Source organism: Eptatretus burgeri, chromosome 1, assembly GCF_056783735.1.
Source record: "Eptatretus burgeri isolate ZD-2024b chromosome 1, Ebu_testis_v1, whole genome shotgun sequence".
NCBI lineage: Eukaryota > Metazoa > Chordata > Myxini > Myxiniformes > Myxinidae > Eptatretus > Eptatretus burgeri.
In genome coordinates, this window is record NC_140961.1 from 55,371,963 (window position 1) to 55,394,462 (window position 22,500).

The window sequence follows — 22,500 nt, forward strand, 5'->3', positions numbered from 1 at the left end:
AGATTTGTTACCTGCATAGTCCGTGAGCGTCAGTTGCGGCTGTATGGACATGTGGCTCGTTTTCCTAACGCTGATCCTGCTCACCAGATTCTCTCAGCGAGGAGTCTCATGAGTGGAGGAGGCCAGTGGGCCGACCACGTGCCTCATGGTTGCAGCAGGTTGACCATCATCTCAAGGAGATGGAGATGGGCCTGGCATCTGCCTGGGGGATGGCCAGACGGAGGCCCCTGGAGTACCGGCGGAAAGTGGACGCAGCGACGCGCTGTTCTGGCACATGCTCCCATACCTGACCTGAACCTCCTAATAAAAAAGTAACCCAACCGCAGGAGGACGTCCGCAGACACAGTTGGGCACTAGATATGGATGGCCGTTGGCTCACAAGGAGCTCCTCCACCCTTTGAAAGGTTTTGTTTTTAATCCTGCTGGGTGTCCATATCCAAATACCCTCCTCACCAGAAAACCTGGTGGGGGAGACGGTTTAGTCGCCGAGAACCCGACCATGGAACAGGTTAGTACAGGTTTACATGGTACCTGTAGCAGGTCACAGATCTCACCTGACCTGATATGGAATTACTCTACAAGAGTAATTTGGTTCCTTCACTGTTTTATTGTTCCCCTCGCCGAAGGGGAGGGTATTGCGTTTGGGTCCGTTTGATTGTTTGTCTGTCTGTCTGTCTGTCTGTCTATTTGTTTGTTTGTTGCTTTCAAAATCGAAGATTTTTCAAGTATATTGTTCAGTCGATTTTGTGATTCTGTCTGACTTTGTCTGTTTATCACCTACAGGTCACAATTCTAAACTGATCTTCATGAAACTTTCCCAGTTGTTGAGGGACTCTCAACTGAGAAGCCTATTGATTTTGAGGTCAAAGGTCATCTTGAGGTCATGTTTGTAAAATTGTCATTTTTCATCCAATTGACTTGAAATTTGAACAAGATTTGCATATTGCACCACTAAATTGTAAAACCAACTACTTATGAGGTCAAAATGTCAAAGGTCAACTCAAGGTCAAACTTCTAAAATCACAAGTTTTTATATGAAAAATCATCAAATCAATTTTCATCCGATTGAAATGAAGATTAAAAAGCAATTGCAGAGTTCATTACTAAATTGTGAAACCCAATGATATTTGAGATCAAAAGGTCAAAGGTCAAACTTCTAAAATCATAAATTTTCAACTGAAAAATCATCAATTTACATCCAATTAACTTCAAATTTGAAAATGATTTGCATAGTCCATCACTGAATTGGAAAAGCCACTTTTTGAGATCAAAAGGTCAAATATCAACTCAAGGTCAAACTTCTAAAATCATCAAATATCATCTGAAAAATCGTCATTTTTTCATCTGATTGAGCTGGAGGTTAAGCAGCAATTGCATAGTGCATCACTGAGTTTGAAAACCAACTTTTGGAGGTCAAAATCTCAAAGGTCAACTCAAGGTCAAACTTCTGAAAAAAAACCAATTTTCATTCAATTGACCCGAGCTTTGATTAAGATTGTCAATTTTAATTTTTATGAAAGGACAATTTGATGTATGCATGGCAACCTTTTGGAGAGGGGGTGGATTTTGCAAGTATTGTGCTCTGCACGACATGTTTTTCTTGTTTGTTTGTCCGCACCGAACTTTTGTGTTTTTCTCAGCAACCACTTGTCAGATTGAGAGAAAATTTTCACCATAGGTGTACCTACTCATGTAGAATGTTTTAATCATAATTATCATGTCATAGATCACATGGTGTGGCAGCCATGTTGGAAAAATGGAAAAAAAAACTTGACCTCTGTATCTCTGAAATTACACCAAGGAAAATATTGAAACTTGGCAAACAGGAAGTACTCCTCATGGGGAATGAGTGTGATTCTTTTTTTCAACGTCATAGGCGCCTTCATTATGACATCATAAGAGCATATGTAGAACGCTACATCTGATCAGGAGGAAAATGTTTTGAGGGTCATCTAAGGATAAAATGGACTACAGAAAAAAAATTGATGACATCATCGGTTATGTGATTTGACAGCCATATTGTTTAAAAAAAAAACTTCTTTGAAGTGGCTGAACAGATTGAGGCAAAACTTTACACATATGACTGCCTATCCATGAGGAACAAAAGGTTCACACATATGATATCATAGGTCACATGGTTTGGCAGCCATATTGGATTTACCCAAAAACCTATAAAAAATCTTCTTCTCCAGAATGTTGGACAGATCGAGGGGAAACGTCACAAAAATTTTCCCGAAGCCCTGGGTGTACAAATTTGTTCAGGAATTGATTGATCACATGGTTTGGGAGCCATATTGGATTGAAGAAAAATATTAAATAATGTTTTCTCTGGGACCGCTTAATCAATATAAAAGCAACTTCACTATTATGATCTCGTAGTGATTGTGAATGCATGTTTTAAATTTCAATTTGAAGGGACATATGTCTGGCAGCCATATGTCCAATTTGAAGGGTCTAGTCCAATTTGAAGGGCACTAGATATGGAAGGCCAAATTGAAGGGTCTGGCAGCCAGAATTATTATTACATTATGTGCGCTGGTATACAATTGCACCAAGTTTGAAATGTCCCGGGTCCCCCCCCCCCCCGCCCCCCATGTGCCTCAAGTGAGTCAATAACGGCCGTCCGGTAGATGGCAGTGCGTAACCTAGACGGAAATGGCGACAATTGACGGAAATACCTGAGTATTTCAATGGAAATTTGTGAAACTAATGTGTTATATTTGTGAAAACCATTGAATTTATTGCTTGACAGAAAAAAAAACCAAGAAACGCTCCCCTCTCATGTTAGACGAGGTCAATTTTCCTAAAATCTTAATCCCGAAGGCAAATGGTTTTAATTTATGGCAAACAAGCTATTTAGGGGTATTGAGGGGTGCTGAACTGAAATCTGATGTACACCAAGCTCAAAAATGGCCGATAATGCCTTAAAATTGAGAAATATAAGATGGCCGCCAACGACGGGCTGAAATGTATTTATGTTCATATATTTTTGACTAAACAAGGTAGAAACTTGAATGAAATGTTCCTTTGGAAGTTTTTCATATATGGGGAATCCAATGCCATGTTCAGTTTTGATATAAAATGTGAAGAAACTGATTGAAAGTCATATTTATTGCAAAAATTGTCTTTTTTGAAGACGAATAATTCGTCCACCAGATAAGATCCACAAGCCCCATCCCTCTCCCTCCCCACCAGGAACACAGACCACCCATTTTTTAAAGCCCAGAGGCACTACGTATGATTTAAATGTTAGCAGGAAACATATTAGGGATGCAATACCCATTTTGGCTTAGCAAAGTAAGGTACCCCCAAATAACACTGACGCACTTCGACGTAAACCAACATTTGACAAGCAATTTGTTTATTTGTAACACGAGAACAATGACAAGAATTTTGGATTTAATCGTGCATGAATTGCATGAGTTTATCATATTTGCTGTCAGAGCGTTATATACAGCCCTTCATTGTGTGTACAGGTCGATGTGCACACATGAACTTATTCCCGGTCGTCATGACTGTTCCGGCAGTTGTCACCAAGTTGCGTTATATACAGTCCTTCATTGTGTGTACAGGTAGATGTGCACACATGAACTTATTCCCGGTCATCATGACTGTTCCGGCAGTTGTCGCCAAGTTTCCTGCAGTTGCATGCCTCGATGCATTTCATGCGAATTTTCCTGCAGAGTTGGCTGAGGCACCCCTTCGTACAACCACATGAGGTGATCTCCCTGCATGCTTTCGGGATAGGTGGCAGAGAGAGTAGCCGTGGCACTAACTGTGACCATCCAGGTGCATCCATCCCATTTTGGTCACTGGAGGAAGAGCAGGATATGGTGAGTGTGCTTGGTTCCAGACACTTGGTTGATAGTGTGAACGCATGATGTGAAACTTTGCTGCATCTGAGGTTGGTGGCAGAGTCTCTTGTGCACGACCGATACAAAACAACTTGAGTCGTGCTTTGTTGCATGTATCGACCGTGGGCACGCCATATATCTTACAGATGAATTTCTCTGTTGATATAGCTATGTTTTCGGTGAGAGGGCCCTTGCCTCGGCCAATCAGATCAGTATGATGTTGCTGGAACACCTGGCAGGCTGTTTTCTTTCCGTGGCAACTGAACTGAGACAGACTATCACAGCCGGTTACGGCATGGAAGGCAAGTGGTGTGTCCACTTGACCAGCAGATAGCAACATGCAAATTTCGTGTACTGGGAAATACTTTGGAGCCTTCGACATCCCAGCTTTCATGTAGAGATGTGTACATTTCATTCTGTCATAGTGTGCTAGAAGTAGAAGAAGCACGTCTGTATCACGTACTGACACAACTATCGTTTTCATATCAGCATGGATGCAGTGCAAGATCAGCCGGGTATCAGCTTCTTCGTGGTCAGCCCTTAGAGAGGAGACTTCGAGATCTGCATCAGATGACTTGACAGTGGTCGCTTCGGCAAACCGCCCCTGCTACTACAACCACTGGTCCATCTCTCAGGCTGTGTTCAAGCAGATGGTTTGAAAGTGGTAAAGCGAGATCTGCTTTATTTTCCTCGAGTGCCATAAAGCTAGAGCAGTCTGATGGGAGAGGAACTGATGGCTCGTTGTCTATTTGACGACGTACCGGTCTGTGGCGCTGCTTGCGTTTGGTCCTGGTACCCGCTTTGATTGATTTGCCTTGATACCTGTCGAAGACTACGTCGATCCTCTGGTATTTTGCTCCCATCTTCAACACATTGTTAGCAAATGTGTTGGCATAATCACCAAACATTCCAATGTCAGGTGGCTTTCCAAGTGCCATCACGAGTGCTTGGCCATCAATGAGCAGACAGCTGGGTTCATCGAGTGTAACATTTGCAGGAGTTTGGACTTGTTGCGTCAGTATGTTTGTTAACACAGACTTGTTGGTGGAATGTAGACTACCACTAGTTGTGGCCAAAGATAGTGGGACGGTCATGAGTTCATGCTTGAGGATGTTTTCTAGGTTTACCTCGTGTCCTGCTCTATAAGCTGTTATGAGCCTTTGTAGAATGTTCCTGTCCACTTTGATAGTGTTTTGCTTGCCCTTGGAAAGTTGCACACTTCGTACAAAGAGGCATATGTCTTGGCATATGTCAACCTGCTTGTCGATCTTATCTGGTCGACGAATTATTCATCTTGAATCAGTTTCTTCACATTTAATATCAAAACTGAATATGGCATTGGATTCCCCATCAATGAAAAACTTCCAAAGGAACATTTCATTCAAGTTTCTACCTTGTTTAGTCAAAAATATATGAACATAAATATATTTCAGCCCATCGTTGGCGGTCATCTTGGATTTCTCAATTTTAAGGCATGACACTGAACAACAAATTTCAAAAATTTTTTTTTACTGGAGATGTGTAAAGTGATTAAGACTAATTTGGGGACGCTGATTTCAAAAATCATAACCGTTTTGCTGTATCACGTCAGGATTTTCAGGAACAGAAATATTCCCATTGCCTAGAAGTCAGGATTTCAATGAAATTTACATATGTCTTTAACATGTCTATTTCGTACAATTGTTGTTAACTTGTGTTATATTTCTTTCTTTCAGATAAAGATGTGTAGGCGTTCCTGTACCAATCATCCTGACAACTTCTGTTATGTCTGTGGTCGGTATACCAAAAAAGATCAACAGCGAAGTATATCTACAGCAGTGAAAATGAAGGCCGCCTACTTTCACTACTTCGGGTGTAAGGTGGGGGACCAAGAACAGAGCTGGGCACCACACATCTGCTGCACAAGCTGTCACACAACCTTGACTCAGTGGTTGGTGGGCAAGCGCGCGAGCATGCCATTTGCGGTGCCCATGATATGGCGTGAGCCGCAGAATCATCATGATGATTGTTATTTCTGCTGCACAAGCATCGCCGGCTTCAACAAGAAGACTAAAGGTCACATCAAGTACGCTGACTGCGTCTCTGCTCGTAAACCTGTGCCTCATGATGACGAGAAGCCCGTTCCAACACCTCCAGCTGATCAGAACATAGCTGTAAGCAGTGGTGAAGAGGATAGTGATGATGAACCTTTTGAACCCGACACTCAAGAATCACACCTTCTGAACCAGGGAGACTTAAATGATCTTGTAAGAGATCTCTCGCTGTCAAAGGCGAAGGCAGAGCTGCTTGGATCAAGGCTGCAGCAGTGGAATCTACTTGAACCTAACACCAAGATATCCTTGTTCAGAGCACGTCACAGAGACATGGCTGAGTTCTTTGAGATGGAAGACACGATGACATTCTGCAGTGACATCAACGGTCTGTTGAAAGAACTTGGGTGTGATCACAATCCTGCAGACTGGCGCCTCTTCATCGACTCGGGGAAGAACAGCTTGAAGGCTGTTTTGCTCCACAATGGCAACGAGAAACCATCAGTCCCGCTGGCTCACGCGTTCGGCATGACAGAGACCTATGAGACTATGCGGAAGCTGCTTGATTCCATCAAGTACAATGACTTCAACTGGCACATCTGCGGAGACTTGAAAGTGGTGGCGCTGTTGTTAGGGCTGCAGTCAGGCTACATGAAATACATGTGCTTCCTTTGTCTCTGGGATAGCAGAGACGACAAGAATCACTGGACGAAGAAAGATTGGGAAGAGCAAAAAGAGCATGTACCTGGTCGACACAACGTGAAGCATGTCGCCCTTGTCGACCCAGCCAAGGTTTTCCTTCCACCACTCCACATAAAGCTCGGCTTGATGAAAAGTTTTGTACGGGCAATGGATCTGAATGGGCGTGGGTTTTTATACCTCAAGGAAAAGTTTGGCAACACCTTGTCGGAGGCCAAGATCAAGGCTGGTGTCTTTGTTGGACCGCAAATCCGACAGATTATGAAGGACGAAACTTTTCCAACAACTCTAAACCCCAAAGAGCTGGCAGCGTGGAGGAGCTTCAAATCTGTGACGGACAAGTTCTTGGGGAACGAGCGCGCGGACAACTATGAAGAAATAGTGCAGCAGCTGCTGGAGTCCTTCAGGAAACTTGGCTCCAGGATGTCCCTGAAAATCCATTTCCTACACCAGCACCTGAACTTCTTCCCTGACAACTTGGGAGCAGTCTCGGACGAGCACGGCGAGCGATTCCACCAAGAGATTTCACTCATGGAGACGCGTTACCAAGGGCGGCACAACCCGAACATGATGGGCGATTTCTGCTGGTTCCTGCATCGTGAAACTGACACAGAGCAGCACAAACGCAAAGCCAAATGCCTAAAGCATTTTTAATTCCATTCTAGTGGAGTTTTTCTGTAATTTCTATAATTTTGAAGCATTCATGATGAAATAAATGAATAAATGAATTTTTGTAAATTTCATTGAAATCCCGACTTCTAGGCAATGGGAATATTTCTGTTACTGAAAATCCTGACGTGATACAGCAAAACGGTTATGATTTTTGAAATCAGCGTACCCAAATTAGTCTAAATCACTTTACACATCTCCAGTAAAAATTTTTTGTTGTTCAGTGTTATCGGCCATTTTTGAGCTTGGTATACATCAGATTTGAGTTCAGCACCCCTCAATACCGCTAAATAACTTGTATGCCATAAATTAACACCATTTGCCTTCAGCACTTTAAATATCCACATTTTCTCAAATTTTGTCGAGTCTATGAGAGTCACGTGACCCGCCCATGTACGAACGAACGATAGACGTCATTTCCGCCCATGTACGAACGAAAGACGTCATTTCCGTCCACCATTGCATTTCGCGCCGAACGCTGAAAGCAAAGTTCTTATTTTTTTTATTGACTACCTTTGATCACCTGACGTCACATTTGTAGAACGAGTTTTTGATTCAGCATCGATCGACACGATGTAATGACTCGACACACGGAAGGACCACTTTGGATATCCAACGGATCTGCTCCCATTTACCGTGTTCATGGTGATCATCGGATATCTGCGCTTCCTTCCTTTGGTGAGTTGGAAGTTTTGTTTCCAAGTTGTTTTATCACAGCGAACGGAGGATAAACAATTCGCACAAACCAAATTTCCACAACTGTGAAACAACATACAGCCGTCTGAGAGGGAACGAACGGTCTGGGAGAGAGACGAACGGACACACGAGAGAGACACGAACGGACACACGAGGGAGACAGACGGACGGACACACGGGAGAGAGACAGACGGACGGACACACGGGAGAGAGACAGACGAACGGACACACGGGAGAGAGACAGACGGACGGACACACGGGAGAGAGACAGACGGACGGACACACGGGAGAGAGAGAGACGAACGGACACACGGGAGAGAGACAGACGAACGGACACACGGGAGAGAGACAGACGGACGGACACACGGGAGAGAGAGAGACGAACGGACACACGGGAGAGAGACAGACGGACGGACACACGGGAGAGAGACAGACGGACGGACACACGGGAGAGAGACAGACGGACGGACACACGGGAGAGAGACAGACGAACGGACACACGGGAGAGAGACAGACGAACGGACACACGGCAGAGAGACAGACGAACGGACACACGGGAGAGAGACAGACGAACGGACACACGGGAGAGAGACAGACGAACGGACACACGGGAGAGAGACAGACGAACGGACACACGGGAGAGAGACAGACGAACGGACACACGGGAGAGAGACAGACGAACGGACACACGGGAGAGAGAGAGACGAACGGACACACGGGAGAGAGAGAGACGAACGGACACACGGGAGAGAGAGAGACGAACGGACACACGGGAGAGAGAGAGACGAACGGACACACGGGAGAGAGAGAGAGACGAACGGACACACGGGAGAGAGAGAGAGACGAACGGACACACGGGAGAGAGAGAGAGAGAGAGACGAACGGACACACGGGAGAGAGAGAGACGAACGGACACACGGGAGAGAGAGACGAACGGACACACGGGGGGGAGAGAGAGGGAGAGGGAGAGGGAGAGGGAGAGGGAGACGGAGACGGAGAGGGAGACGGAGAGGGAGACGGAGAGGGAGACGGAGAGGGAGACGGAGAGGGAGACGGAGACGGAGAGGGAGACGGAGAGGGAGACGGAGAGGGAGACGGAGAGGGAGACGGAGAGGGAGACGGAGAGGGAGACGGAGAGGGAGACGGAGAGGGAGACGGAGAGGGAGACGGAGAGGGAGACGGAGAGGGAGACGGAGAGGGAGAGGGAGAGGGAGAGGGAGAGGGAGACAAACGAACGAACCATCTGGGAGAGAGATGAACGGGCACAGAGATAGAGGGAACGATTGTAATATCAGTTTGTTTGTTCCATATGGAACGCAATAGTGCAAACCGATCCAGAATCATGACGAGATCATTCAAAGAACCCCTTACCTCACGCAGTTAGTACGTGGGTGTGATGTACTCGCTTTAAATTTGGTCGTTGTGATGTAAAATGCCATCATATTTTGTCCAAATCTGCCATTCAGACCAAAATAGTAATTGTTTGTTGTTCCATCTGATTGTACATGAAAGTGTGCAAGTCTGTTGTTGTTTTTGCAAGGAAGCAAAAACCAAATAATTTTGCTCTTTGACATTCTGTTGAAGCTTGTGATGTTTATGTTAGAGTACATTAAGACCACGAACTACAGCTGCAAATTTCATTCGTCTCAAATATACATGCGTATTTTTTTGTCATTTATGTTGATATTTTTTCCGACTTATTCTCAGAATAGACTTATTTATGGTTTTAAGACATTGAATTGCATAAATGAAAAAAAAAATGCAAAGTGTGATATTTTCTGTAAAAATATAAACAGTCATTATTTTTGAAAAAACTTGTAACTCATGAAGAAATTTCTGGTTTTGATTGAACAATTTTATTTTAACAACTTCATATATATTCTGTAAGTGTGAGAACCAGATCAAATTACAATTAAAATGTTTAAAATGCAGTGTCCCATACATGACTTTCCAAATGACGTAATCCACCCCAGAATGCTTGGCCCGCATGCGCAGAAACCCCGAGCAACAACGGTTATCGGGGCATGGATTGTATATCATGCGTGCCAGATGAGGATTGTTACCTAAAAGGCCCACAAAGCTTCTAAAAGGCCAGATATATTTGGAAAGTACCTGTGATAAAGAGGTGTGCTTCTGCACAATGAAGGATTAGGAGAACTTTCTGGTCAACTCGCCAAAAAAGTTGATATCTTTTTTTTTTTTGATCTTTCCTCTTTTTTATTTTTTTGAACAAGGCTCACGTGGCTTTGCTGGATAAGTTTGAGGGTAGAGGAGTAGTAGCTGAAATGTGAATCCTATCCAGGTTCCTCCTGATGACTTACTTTTTGCTCTTTTGCTTGTTCGGGTTCCTTCTGATGACTCCAATGCAGGACTGTCCCTATTTGGTCTTCCATTTGATTTGAAAATTAATTTATTGGAATCCCATTCTCAATTCAGCTGAATAATAATGAAAAACATCATGGGTCAGGGTCAGGGTCAGGGTCAGGTGTTCAATAAAAGCTCGTTTGCATCAAAGTGTGACGTCTTGGTACCCGGTAATCACTCCCAGCAGTTATAAAGTGGCAGTTCTAATTATGTCTCTTATTAATAATGTAACATACCAGAACACAAATGTCACACAAAAGACACTGCACAAAACTACACAAACAAGACACAAAGCAAGATCTGTTGATTGTCTGCAATCTCTGATTGTCTTTTTTTCTACACTTAACCCAATTAAACGAATACAGGAAACATATCAAACTAGAAAGAGCAAACTGAAATATACTGAAAAAAAAAATAACAAGAGGTGGGAGCGGAGAGGAAGTCGCAGCCAGAGGTACTCCTGGGGGTTGGAGATCAGTACAAGGGAGATTGAGTTATGTATGGTATGTGGGGTATGTGGGTATGTGGGGAGAGACACTAAGGAATCTGGGACGTCATATGGGAGAAAGGATTCTGTTAAACAGATGATGTGTGGTTTATCGGCAGTGGCCTGAATTGAGAGATGCATCAGGTTAGAGCGGAGATCTCGGATGTTTGCGGTCCACACAGTAAAATATAGCGGGGAAGAAGCATTGGATGTGGTGGAGGCATTGGATGCAGGATGGGGGAGAGGCTTTGCATTGGCAAGTGAAGCTTGGGGGGGGGGGGTAGGGTGAGGGGAAAGGTTTGAGTGTGTGGGGTTCAGAGGAAGGTTTGAGTGTGTTGTGATGACTTTGTGTTTGTAATTGTGATTACTTTACTTAGAAATTAGCAATATTTAAAACATATTAACACTTAAGTACATCATATATCAGAGACATAGACATAGGAATCACTTGTAATTGCTTCCTTTCTAATGTATAAAGTTTGGCCCCCTTGGACTGTTTGAAAAGCCCATTGTGTTTGCATTCTGAAACCACCTAAACAACCCAAGTAAATCAAGAATTGCTGATTAGAATGAGCTCTTTATTTAAACGTTTACAGCTAAATTAATTTTCAATGCGTGTGTGGCAAACGTTCTAAAATAAGAAGTGGAAGAGGTGCTTGTTACGTAATTTTTAAGTAATGATCCTAACATTGTTAGGCAACCAGTTCCAGTGTTACCTCTGTTGTTTTGGGTCACGTGACTTGCAGTGAGTAGAGCAATTTTATGCACCGGCTGACTTCTTTTCATGGATATTTTTGTTTACCAAAATCTTCTGACTGTTTTGTGATTATTTTTTTTCCCCTGAGATATTGGCTTCGAGTTTCAGCAGTATGCAAAATTTCAGCTTTCCAACCCACCTCGAAGGCACTAAACATATATATATATATATATATATATATATATATATATATATATATATATATATATATATATATATATATATATATATATATTTGTGGGCGAGTCAGTGACTGAGGACTTTGAAAGAGCTTCATGCATTCGCTTTATATATTAAATGGTGAATGTTTGAATAAGCTCTCAAAAGATATATTTTGTCAGCTCATCATGGGAGAGGGGAAGAGAGTGGGGTGGGATGGAGTTGGTGGCGGGGGTGGGGGGGGGGTAGGAATGGATGCACTATGCTGAGGACACCCAGTAGGTATAAACATTGATGGTTGACTTTCATTCCTTTCTGGCATGTTATGATTGGGACTGTAAAAGTACTGCCTTTGACGCTGCAGAAAGCCATCTATTGGTGGAAGCAGTCCGTCGAGTACTGTATGCACATTGTAAAATGGAACACTGAAGTCGATGTGCTAATTTGCATATAATTATACGTGACTGGGTAAAAAAAAAACCCCCAAAACACCTTGTTTTTTCCTTGTTACCATTGGCACGGTGTTTGCATAACATGTGACACGTGTTGAAAAAAAAAAATATGCATGGAGCAATGGATGCAATGGGACACGGATTATTTTGGCTCCAAAACAGTTATAAAGAGTGAATATTTATATCAACAAAATATTTACATTTACATTTGATCAAGCATTGCACGTATATGTATGCATGAAACCGAATTTGTAGTGAAGCCCAAGAGGGTGAGTGAAGTGTTAGACATCTTTTTAAGTAATGATCCTAATATGGTGGTGGAAGTGGAATAACACCTGGGGATAAGAGACTGAAATGTAGTTAGCGCAACTCTATCGTTAAAATGTGAAGTAAGGAATCATAAACTTGGCTGTTGGATTTTAGGAGGCCAAACTTTGAGGGTATGAAAAGTTATTTTGGAGCTTTTGATTGGGTAAAGTTAATGAATGGCTTGTCTACACCAGATAAATGGACAACCTTCAAGGAGAAAATTCATGTGGAGGATGCAGAGAGAGTATATTCTCATGACGTGTAAAGGTGGAGCCAGAAAGAGCCCAGGGTGGTTGAACACCAAGGTAAGCAGTATAATTATGGATAAGCTGAAGGCATTCATCAAGTACAAAATAGCAGGACGAGAATCTGACTCGCATAAGTAGAGGAGAAAACAGAGACGAGTGGAGAAAATATCTTGGCAGGCCAAAAGAGAATATGAAAAGGACATAGCCGAGAATATTAAACATAACAGGCTCGGCATTTTTAAATACCGTATGTAAGATGTAAGGATATTGTTGCGAATTTGGAAATCGATCACACTCAACATTCAGTTCCTCCAGCTCAGTTATCTCGGTAAGTACGTGTTCTATAGTTAGCTCACCTTCCATTGTTTAATGGGTAAATCTATGTATATGTGCTGTGATTCATTTTAATAGTTAGGGTTCAATCAGAACGACCCTCCTTCACAACTCAGAAGAAGAAGAGCCCTCCCGTCCCGTGATTCAACGGCGTAAACAGGGATGACGGTTGGGGCGGGTCCGGCAGAAAGCAACGTAAACAGCCCCACCCGCGGTTGCGGGGGGCTGCACACAAGGCCGAATGAGTCACGCCGGAAGCGAGGCGGGGCTGAGAGAGTAACAAGGGGACCCTCTGCTCGGCTCGAGAGATTCCATGGTTGTTCTGGCACTGGTTCAGCTCGGCTGAAGTAGTTGGATCTTCGGGTGGCTTTTGTCCTGCTTCGTGGCCTCATCTTGGCTCGGCTGGTTCTTCTTGGTGCGTGTAGCTCTTCGCGGTCTCTGCTTGGTTCTTGGTTTGGTGCGACTTCTTGGCCTCATCTTGGTTGGTGGTTCTTCGGGGAAGCGACGCATCAGGTCGGGAAGGATCGGCACCTCGTCTCACCAGCACGTGGTCCGGAGCGCGAGGGGATCTGTCGGAGCTCGAAAAGGATCGCGGCTCGCGGTGATTGGATCAGCTCGCACACGCTGGTGCCCGGTCCGGACAGCTTGAAGACCACACGAGGTGGAAAGGTCCGAGGCAGACCCTGGGCCTCAGCTCATCTGTCCCTCTGAGCTGCAGTCCGCATTAAAGGCATCAGCCACCATTTCTTGGGTGTGTCTGTGTGCGTATGTGTGTCCGTGGGCCCATATAACAAGTATAAAACTGTTAAGTGCTTTGTTCGCTGTATATACTTGCATTTATTGTATTTAGTATAGTTCTGCTCTTTTGTGTTCCCTAGTTCCCCATTATTACTGTATAAATAAACCCCAATTGTTAAATGTATGAGCTCATTTTGTGTTTCTTGCATTGGCTCGACATGACACTTGTTTGAGGATTAGTGTTCGTAACTTGTTCATTTGGTCTGGCCCGACTTTGCTAATTCTGCTCGGCTACGCTGGATCCGAGTCGGCGATAGCGACTCGATTCAAAGTCGACCGAGGGTGAACTTCCCCGGTAGTCAGACCAGGTGGGTACTCAGGTAATTTGAAAAGTTAGCAATCGACCCTACCCCACATGGTCTATCCATTGGCGAACTTCGGTCCAGTCAGGACCCGTCCGCTCCGGACTTATCCGGGGCGACGACCTTTACATTCCGGGCGATTGGTCAAGCTGGCTCCATCTAGTGGTCGTGCTCCCGGCCGACCCCCCCCCCCCCCGGCCTCGTAACAGTATCACCATGCCCAAGGAGGAATTCTGACTTGGAGGCGTTCAGCCATAATCCCTCAGATGGTAGCTTTGCGCCGTTGGCTCCTCAGCCAGACGCACGCGCCAAGTGTCTGAACCGTGGTTCCTCTCGTACTGAGTGGGGTTGCTGTCCCGGCCACGAAGCGGAGGACCGCGCCGGAAGCCGCCCTCCGAAACTCGGAGGGGACCGCCGGCTCAAAAGTCGTATACGCTGTCCCGGCCGAAGCCCCACGTGCAACCGCGGGTGGGGGCTGTTTACGTTGCTTTCTGCAAGTCCCGCCCCAACCGTCATCCCTTTTTACGCCGTTGAATCATGGGACGGGAGGGCTCTTCTTCTTCGAAGTTGTGGAGAAGGGTCATTCTGATTGAACCCTAACTATTAAAATGAATCACAGTGCATTTGCATAGATTTACCCATTAAACAATGGAAGGCGACCTATCTATAGAACACGTAATTACCGAGATAACTGAGCTCGAGGACCTGAATGTTGAGTGTGATCGATTTCCAAATTCGCAACAATATGGTGATGAATGGAAGTGTAAGTCCATTGAGAAATATTACAGGAGAATTGGTTCATGATGAGGCTGAGATGGCAGGCTTATTAAATAGTTTTTTGCATATATATATATATATATATATATATATATATATATATATATATATATATATATATATATATATATATATATATATATATATATATATATATATATACACATGAACAGTCTGCAGGGGAACTTCCAATCACAGAGAATATCTATCTCGGGGGTGAGCAAGGGCTTTTAGAAGATATCCAAGTGGGAGTAGAGGAAGTGAAGAAGTAACTCCAAAAATTAAGGGATAATAAAGTTCCAGGGCTGGATGATATGCATCCTCGAGTATTACAGGAAGTGGCAGAGGAGACGAGCATGGTGTAAGTGGATATTTTTAACAGCTCATTGGAATAAGGATTGGAGAGCAACAATTGTAATACAAATATTTAACCCTCTAGAGCCCACAAAATGTTCTGGGTGAACAAACAAATAACCCCCGGGGCTCTAGAGGGTTAAGAAAGCTTCCAGAGTAGAATTGGGGAACTATAGACCTGTTTGCTTGACTTCACTTGTGGCGAAAGTGTTGGAGACACAATTAAGAAATGGATATCGGGAACCATTTGAATAACTTGAGACTAATTAAAGGTAGTCAGCCCAGATTTACGAAAGCGAGGTCATGTTTAACATATTTCTTGGAGGTGTTTGACTGGGTGGATGAGGGAAGTGCAGTGCATGAGATGTATCTGGACTTTCAGAAGGCATTTGAGAAGGTACCACATGAGTGGGTTGAGAGGTTGTGAGGGTTTGTGGAGTGGCTGGTCAGGCAACTAACTGGATGAGAAACTGGATGAGTAAAAGGAAGCAATGATTGGCAGGATGTCTGGCTGAGAAAAAGTTCTGTATGTAGTGGCGTACCTCAGAGATCAGTGTTGGAACCATTATTATTCATAATTTACCTCAACAATTTGGATGGTGGGGTTAAGAGTCAGCTTTCTAAATTTGCAGGTGACACAAGCCTGGAGGTAAGATAGATAGCAGAGAAGGGGGTGATCAGATGCAGGAAAGTTTATCTGCATTCTTAAATTGAGCAAAGGATTGGCAGATGCAGTTTACCATAAAGAAATAAAAGGTGTTAGGGATGGGTAAGAATAATGAAAATAAGGATTACATGATGCAAGGGGAAGTTTTGGAGCATGTGACACAAGAAAAGGATCTGGGGGTGGTAACATATTGTTGCGGATTCGCGCCCGCCGGCGTGCGAACGGCCACGTAACTCGAATCGCGGCACGTCGCCCACCGCACGGACAATCCAGTCGTGACCCTCTCGGACTAACGCCGGGAACCAGTCACGGGTGGACCTTTCGGCCTCACCACGATCGTGCCAATCGGCCCCCGTGTGGGATAGGGTTGCTCGCCAAATTCGACCTACCTAAGTACCCACACGGAGGGTAGACCGGGCGATCGCACCTCGCCGCAGGTCGACTTCGGACACGGGCCACTTGAAGCGACCCGTTCCGTACTATCGGGATAACCGAGCGGTGTTATTCGTCGGCCTCGACGGTTCGATTAATTATCGGGCGTTTTAGCCCACGACCAACCCTTTACGTGAAGCAAGATGGAGATTCAATGAAAGAAAATACGAAGCGAAGCGGGAAAACAGTTCAACATAACTCACATTTATTTCGCGATGAACGGGAAGCACACATATACAATTACACCAAAAGCACATGTAAAAGGAGAAGAAACACAATATTACACAAAAAGCAAATATAAAAGAGAAACACAATGCAGAGCTATCCGACTACTGAGCACATGGCAACACTTATACAATTTTACTTCACAGACGGCGCCGACAACACGTATACCCAAAGCAAAAGAAAAGAACCACCCTCCAGGATGAGGCGGGCGTGGGGCCGAGACCGTGTCGGGCCTACCGTCTGATGATGAAACGCAAAGTGGCGGTGGCGCCTCAACTCCGCGGGCCTCGCGGACAGTGTCTGGTAGGGGGTGGGAAAGGGGCCCCCTTGTCGCACTATCTCAGCGCGGGGGGGGGGGAAACAGGAGGGGGTTGTTCATGCTCGGGGGGGAGGAGGATATCACCCTGTCTCGGGTCCCGCGACGAGCGTCTCCTCCTCGACCTCGGTCGCGTTGCTGGCCTCTCCCTCTGCAGCTCCCGGCACCGACGCAAGCACCCCCTCGTCCGCCTTCGCTGCCTCCACCTCTCCACAGCTCTGTCTAATCGCCCTCTCCGTCTCCTCTCTTGGCTCGTCCCAACTCTTCACTCTTGACTTCTCCCTCCCAACTCTGACTCTTCTTCCCAGCTCCACCGACAACTCGTTCCAACGCACCACTCTCAACTTCTCCACTTTACTGACGAACGCAGCCGTTTATGTAAGCCCCGTGGCTTCGCTCCTTCACCTTTGACCCTCTGCCTCCGACCCTTCACCTCTCTAACTGGCTCCCCATTGGACCGAGGAAAAGTGGGCGTGAATGCTTTTTGATCCATGAATTTGCATATAGCGTCCTCACTCCAACGCCCTGGAGGCGGGGCCAAATCGCCCCAGCTCGCCGATAGGACGGAACAGAAGTGGGCGTGAGTCGTTTTTGATCCGTTTTTCTTGGAAAGTCTGTGATGTTTCTGAACACGCTGCTCGGTGCGCGCCCCGCACGAGTCCAGCATCGGCGCCCACAAGTGGCGTGGGAATGACGGTGATGCGATGGTGGCGAGTTGTGACGGTTAAGGTCGTGGCTGTTGTTGTGAAGCGGCGTTGTGGTTGGTGGTTGTTGTGAAGCGGCGTTGTGGTTGGTGGTTGTTGTGAAGCGGAGTTGTGGTTGGTGGTTGTTGTTGTGAAGCGGCGTTGTGGTTGGTAGTTGTTGTGAAGCGGAGTTGTGGTTGGTGGTTGTTGTGTGATGGCTGTTGAGACGTGGTTGGTGGTGGTAGTAATGGCGGCTGGTCCAAAATAAAGATAGTAAAAGAAAAACGGCTATCTAAAAGGGTCGCAGCCCGCATGAATGACATTTATTCCCTCTAAACAATGGGTTTGGACCTAACTACACATATACTTACAGAGATATCTCACCTAAGGGACCTGAATGGTGGTTTGTGAATTTCGTCAACCACAACAATATATATGGGCAGAACACAGCATAGAGCGTGGCACCAGGGCAACTCAAAGGGGTTTGTCCGGGAACCCACAACAATTGCACGAATACTTTCTTCAAAATAACCACATTTAATGCACAAATATTTACAGACGATAATGTAAAGGAAATAATAGCAATAATAAATAAATAAATGAATCCGATGGTTGAGGCTTCGCACACACAGACAAAGGGTGACAAAATTATATGAAAAACCCCCTCTTTTTAAGTATACTGGTACTCAGCCTGGCCCAGGGCTGGTCCTCATCAAACTCGGAATGGGGAACGCTTCCACGAGTGCGTGAACACGTCGGCAAAATGGCGCCATCACTTGTCGCAGAGTACACACACGCAAAGTGGCGCTTCTCTGGAATCTGGCCGTGCAACTACCCACTCGGACCACTCGGCCACTGGTCTCCACATGCGTTCCTCACACCGACCTCATCTGCATGTTCTGCTGAACCAGGTGAGAGCCTTCCACACTCCACATGTGCAAAATGCGCCTGCCTCTCTTGAGCCTTCGATCACTCCCTTTTGCTCGTCCCTTGCAGTCGGAACCTCCTCATTCTTTCTGCACCAGCCAATCTTCCTCTTTTTATCACCCTCTGTGTCCTCTGCCCCCAGGGCATGGTCTGCTCTCCCCCAAACCCAGAAAGGCGGGGCTTCTCCTGTTTGTTGTCGTTTCAGGTACTCATTCTCAGCTTTACGGCCTCACTTGAAATATAAAAAAATAAAGGGAAAATCACAGAGTGCAATCACATACTGGGGGACTATTTTTACTTCCTAAGCTAATTACCATCGCACCACCCCTCGTGTGGTGACACGTAACACTTAAGCTCACAGATTTCCTAACTTAGTTACACCAAGATGCTTCTACTCATCCACGGGCCATGCTCCACTATACAATGCTAACTTCCCAGCTTTACGGTCTTGCTTGAAATATAATCTTTTGTTCTATTTTTATGGACCTCCCCGAACAGGGCGGGGGCTCGGTGGAACAGACGTCACCGTCTGCCCTGATTGGACAGGGCCTCCATGGATCCGCCCCTTCTGGGCGGGGTCTCGGCCTTTTTGGGGGAAAAACCCACCCCCTTCTCCCCCCCCCCTCCACGCGTGTTTGCACTCGTCGAGCAAGAGTTGCAACGTTGAAAAGGAACGTTTGTAGAAGCGGCAAGGAATGGCTGCAAGATCTTGCCTCGGCAAGTCAGGGTGCGAGTAGACAGCGGGTGGGTAGTGGATCGTGATGGGGGATGGGATGGTTGTTGGATGTAAAGATTTAATAACCTACCTAAAAAAACATTGCAATGCACACCTTTGATTCTCCCACTAGACAAAAGGAAGGGACCTGTCTTCACATGTACTTAACTGAATAACTGACTTTTGGGACATGTGTATGTTCGAATGCATAAGGTTTCCAGATCTGTAACAATATATTATATATCTATACATACATATATATGTATGTGTATATTTAAATATGTGTATATTTAAATATGTGTATATTTACATATGTGTGTATATGTGTATGTATATATTTGTATATGTATGTATATGTATGTATATGTATGTATATATATATATATATATATATATATATATATATATATATATATATATATATATATATATATATATTTATATATTGTTGTAGATTTCCGCCCGCTGACGTGCGGACAGCCGCTTTTAGCCGAATCGCGGCCGTACGCCCACCGGACGAACAATCCAGTCGCGGCTTTCCGGAGCAACGCCGAAAACCAGCCACAGGTGTGTTCTTAACCACACCACAACCTGGTCCGCACTCTACCCGTGCGCTACAGGGTCCGATCGCCAAATCTTCGATTTACCTAATTACACTGAACAACAAATATTTTTTACTGGAGATGTGTAAAGTGATTTAGACTAATTTGGGTACGCTGATTTCAAAAATCATAACCCTTTTGCTGTATCACGTCAGGATTTTCAGTAACAGAAATATTCCCATTGCCTAGAAGTCAGGATTTCAATGAAATTTACAAAAATTCATTTATTCATTTATTTCATCATGAATGCTTCAAAATTATAGAAATTACAGAAAAACTCCACTAGAATGTAATTAAAAATGCTTTAGGCATTTGGCTTTGCGTTTGTGCTGCTCTGTGTCAGTTTCACGATGCAGGAACCAGCAGAAATTGCCCATCATGTTCGGGTTGTGCCGCCCTTGGTAACGCGTCTCCATGAGTGAAATCTCTTGGTGGAATCGCTCGCCGTGCTCGTCCGAGACTGCTCCCAAGTTGTCAGGGAAGAAGTTCAGGTGCTGGTGTAGGAAATGGATTTTCAGGGACATCCTGGAGCCAAGTTTCCTGAAGGACTCCAGCAGCTGCTGCACTATTTCTTCATAGTTGTCCGCACGCTCGTTCCCCAAGAAGTTGTCCGTCACGGATTTGAAGCTCCTCCACGCTGCCAGCTCTTTGGGGTTTAGAGTTGTCGGAAAAGTTTCGTCCTTCATAATCTGTCGGATTTGCGGTCCAACAAAGACACCAGCCATGATCTTGGCCTCCGACAAGGTGTTGCCAAACTTTTCCTTGAGGTATAAAAACCCACGCCCATTCAGATCCATTGCCCGTACAAAACTTTTCATCAAGCCGAGCTTTATGTGGAGTGGTGGAAGGAAAACCTTGGCTGGGTCGACAAGGGCGACATGCTTCACGTTGTGTCGACCAGGTACATGCTCTTTTCGCTCTTCCCAATCTTTCTTCGTCCAGTGATTCTTGTCGTCTCTGCTATCCCAGAGACAAAGGAAGCACATGTATTTCGTGTAGCCTGACTGCAGCCCTAACAACAGCGCCACCACTTTCAAGTCTCCGCAGATGTGCCAGTTGAAGTCATTGTACTTGATGGAATCAAGCAGCTGCCGCATAGTCTCATAGGTCTCTGTCATGCCGAACGCGTGAGCCAGTGGGACTGATGGTTTCTCGTTGCCATTGTGGAGCAAAACAGCGTTCAAGCTGTTCTTCCCCGAATCGATGAAGAGGCGCCAGTCTGCAGGATCGTGATCACACCCAAATTCTCTCAACAGACCGTTGATGTCACTGCAGAATGTCATCGTGTCTTCCATCTCAAAGAACTCAGCCATGTCTCTGTGACGTGCTCTGAACAAGGATATCTTGGTGTTAGGTTCAAGTAGATTCCACTGCTGCAGCCTTGATCCAAGCAGCTCTGCCTTCGCCTTTGACAGCGAGAGATCTCTTACAAGATCATTTAAGTCTCCCTGGTTCAGAAGGTGTGATTCTTGAGTGTCGGGTTCAAAAGGTTCATCATCACCATCCTCTTCACCACTGCTTACAGCTATGTTCTGATCAGCTGGAGGTGTTGGAACGGGCTTCTCGTCATCATGAGGCACAGGTTTACGAGCAGAGACGCAGTCAGCGTACTTGATGTGACCTTTATTCTTCTTGTTGAAGCCGGCGATGCTTGTGCAGCAGAAATAACAATCATCATGATGATTCTGCGGCTCACGCCATATCATGGGCACCGCAAATGGCATGCTCGCACGCTTGCCCACCAACCACTGAGTCAAGGTTGTGTGACAGCTTGTGCAGCAGATGTGTGGTGCCCAGCTCTGTTCTTGGTCCCCCACCTTACACCCGAAGTAGTGAAAGTAGGCGGCCTTCATTTTCACTGCTGTAGATATACTTCGCTGTTGATCTTTTTTGGTATACCGACCACAGACATAACAGAAGTTGTCAGGATGATTGGTACAGGAACGCCTACTCATCTTTATCTGAAAGAAAGAAATATAACACAAGTTAACAACAATTGTACGAAATAGACATGTTAAAGACATATGTAAATTTCATTGAAATCCTGACTTCTAGGCAATGGGAATATTTCTGTTCCTGAAAATCCTGACGTGATACAGCAAAACGGTTATGATTTTTGAAATCAGCGTACCCAAATTAGTCTTAATCACTTTACACATCTCCAGTAAAAAAAAATTTTTGAAATTTGTTGTTCAGTGTTATTTGCGCGGGTAGATTACAGAGAGATTGTACCTCAACGGGACCGCTTGGAAACGAGCCGCTTAAGCAACTCGCTTCCTTTTGGAATAACTGAGCGGTGTATTATCGCGCAGTCCTGTTGGACCCGATCACTTTACCGGCGATTTAAACCAACTAGATTCCGAGTGCAAGATGGCAGCTCAATTAAGGAAAAGACGTAACGAACGGGGTACATTTAAACAAGCACATTTATTTCCACACGTATGCAGTCAGGTATTCATACAAGAAAAGCATGTATTCAGGCATGCACATATGCAAATATACAGGCAACAAAACAATGCAAAGGAGCTACGGCTGTTTATTTATTCTTTACACACTTATCAGTTCTACTTCATGGACTCGGCGCCACAACTTTCATATAAAGAAAAGCAAGGAAAAACCCCCTCAAAGACAAGGGGTAGACTGTA

At 45.1% G+C, this 22,500-nt stretch overlaps 1 long non-coding RNA gene across 1 annotated transcript in view; it reads left to right on the forward strand.

Annotated features, from left to right (window-relative positions):
* The first annotated feature begins 7,670 nt into the window (after nt 1–7,670).
* LOC147034525 (uncharacterized) overlaps nt 7,671–22,500 on the forward strand; it is a 52,533-nt gene continuing 37,703 nt past the window's right edge. Inside the window, exons 1-2 of the long non-coding RNA XR_015059169.1 lie at nt 7,671–7,930; nt 12,671–12,781. This is a non-coding gene — a long non-coding RNA (uncharacterized LOC147034525). The remainder of the gene's footprint in view (nt 7,931–12,670; nt 12,782–22,500) is intronic.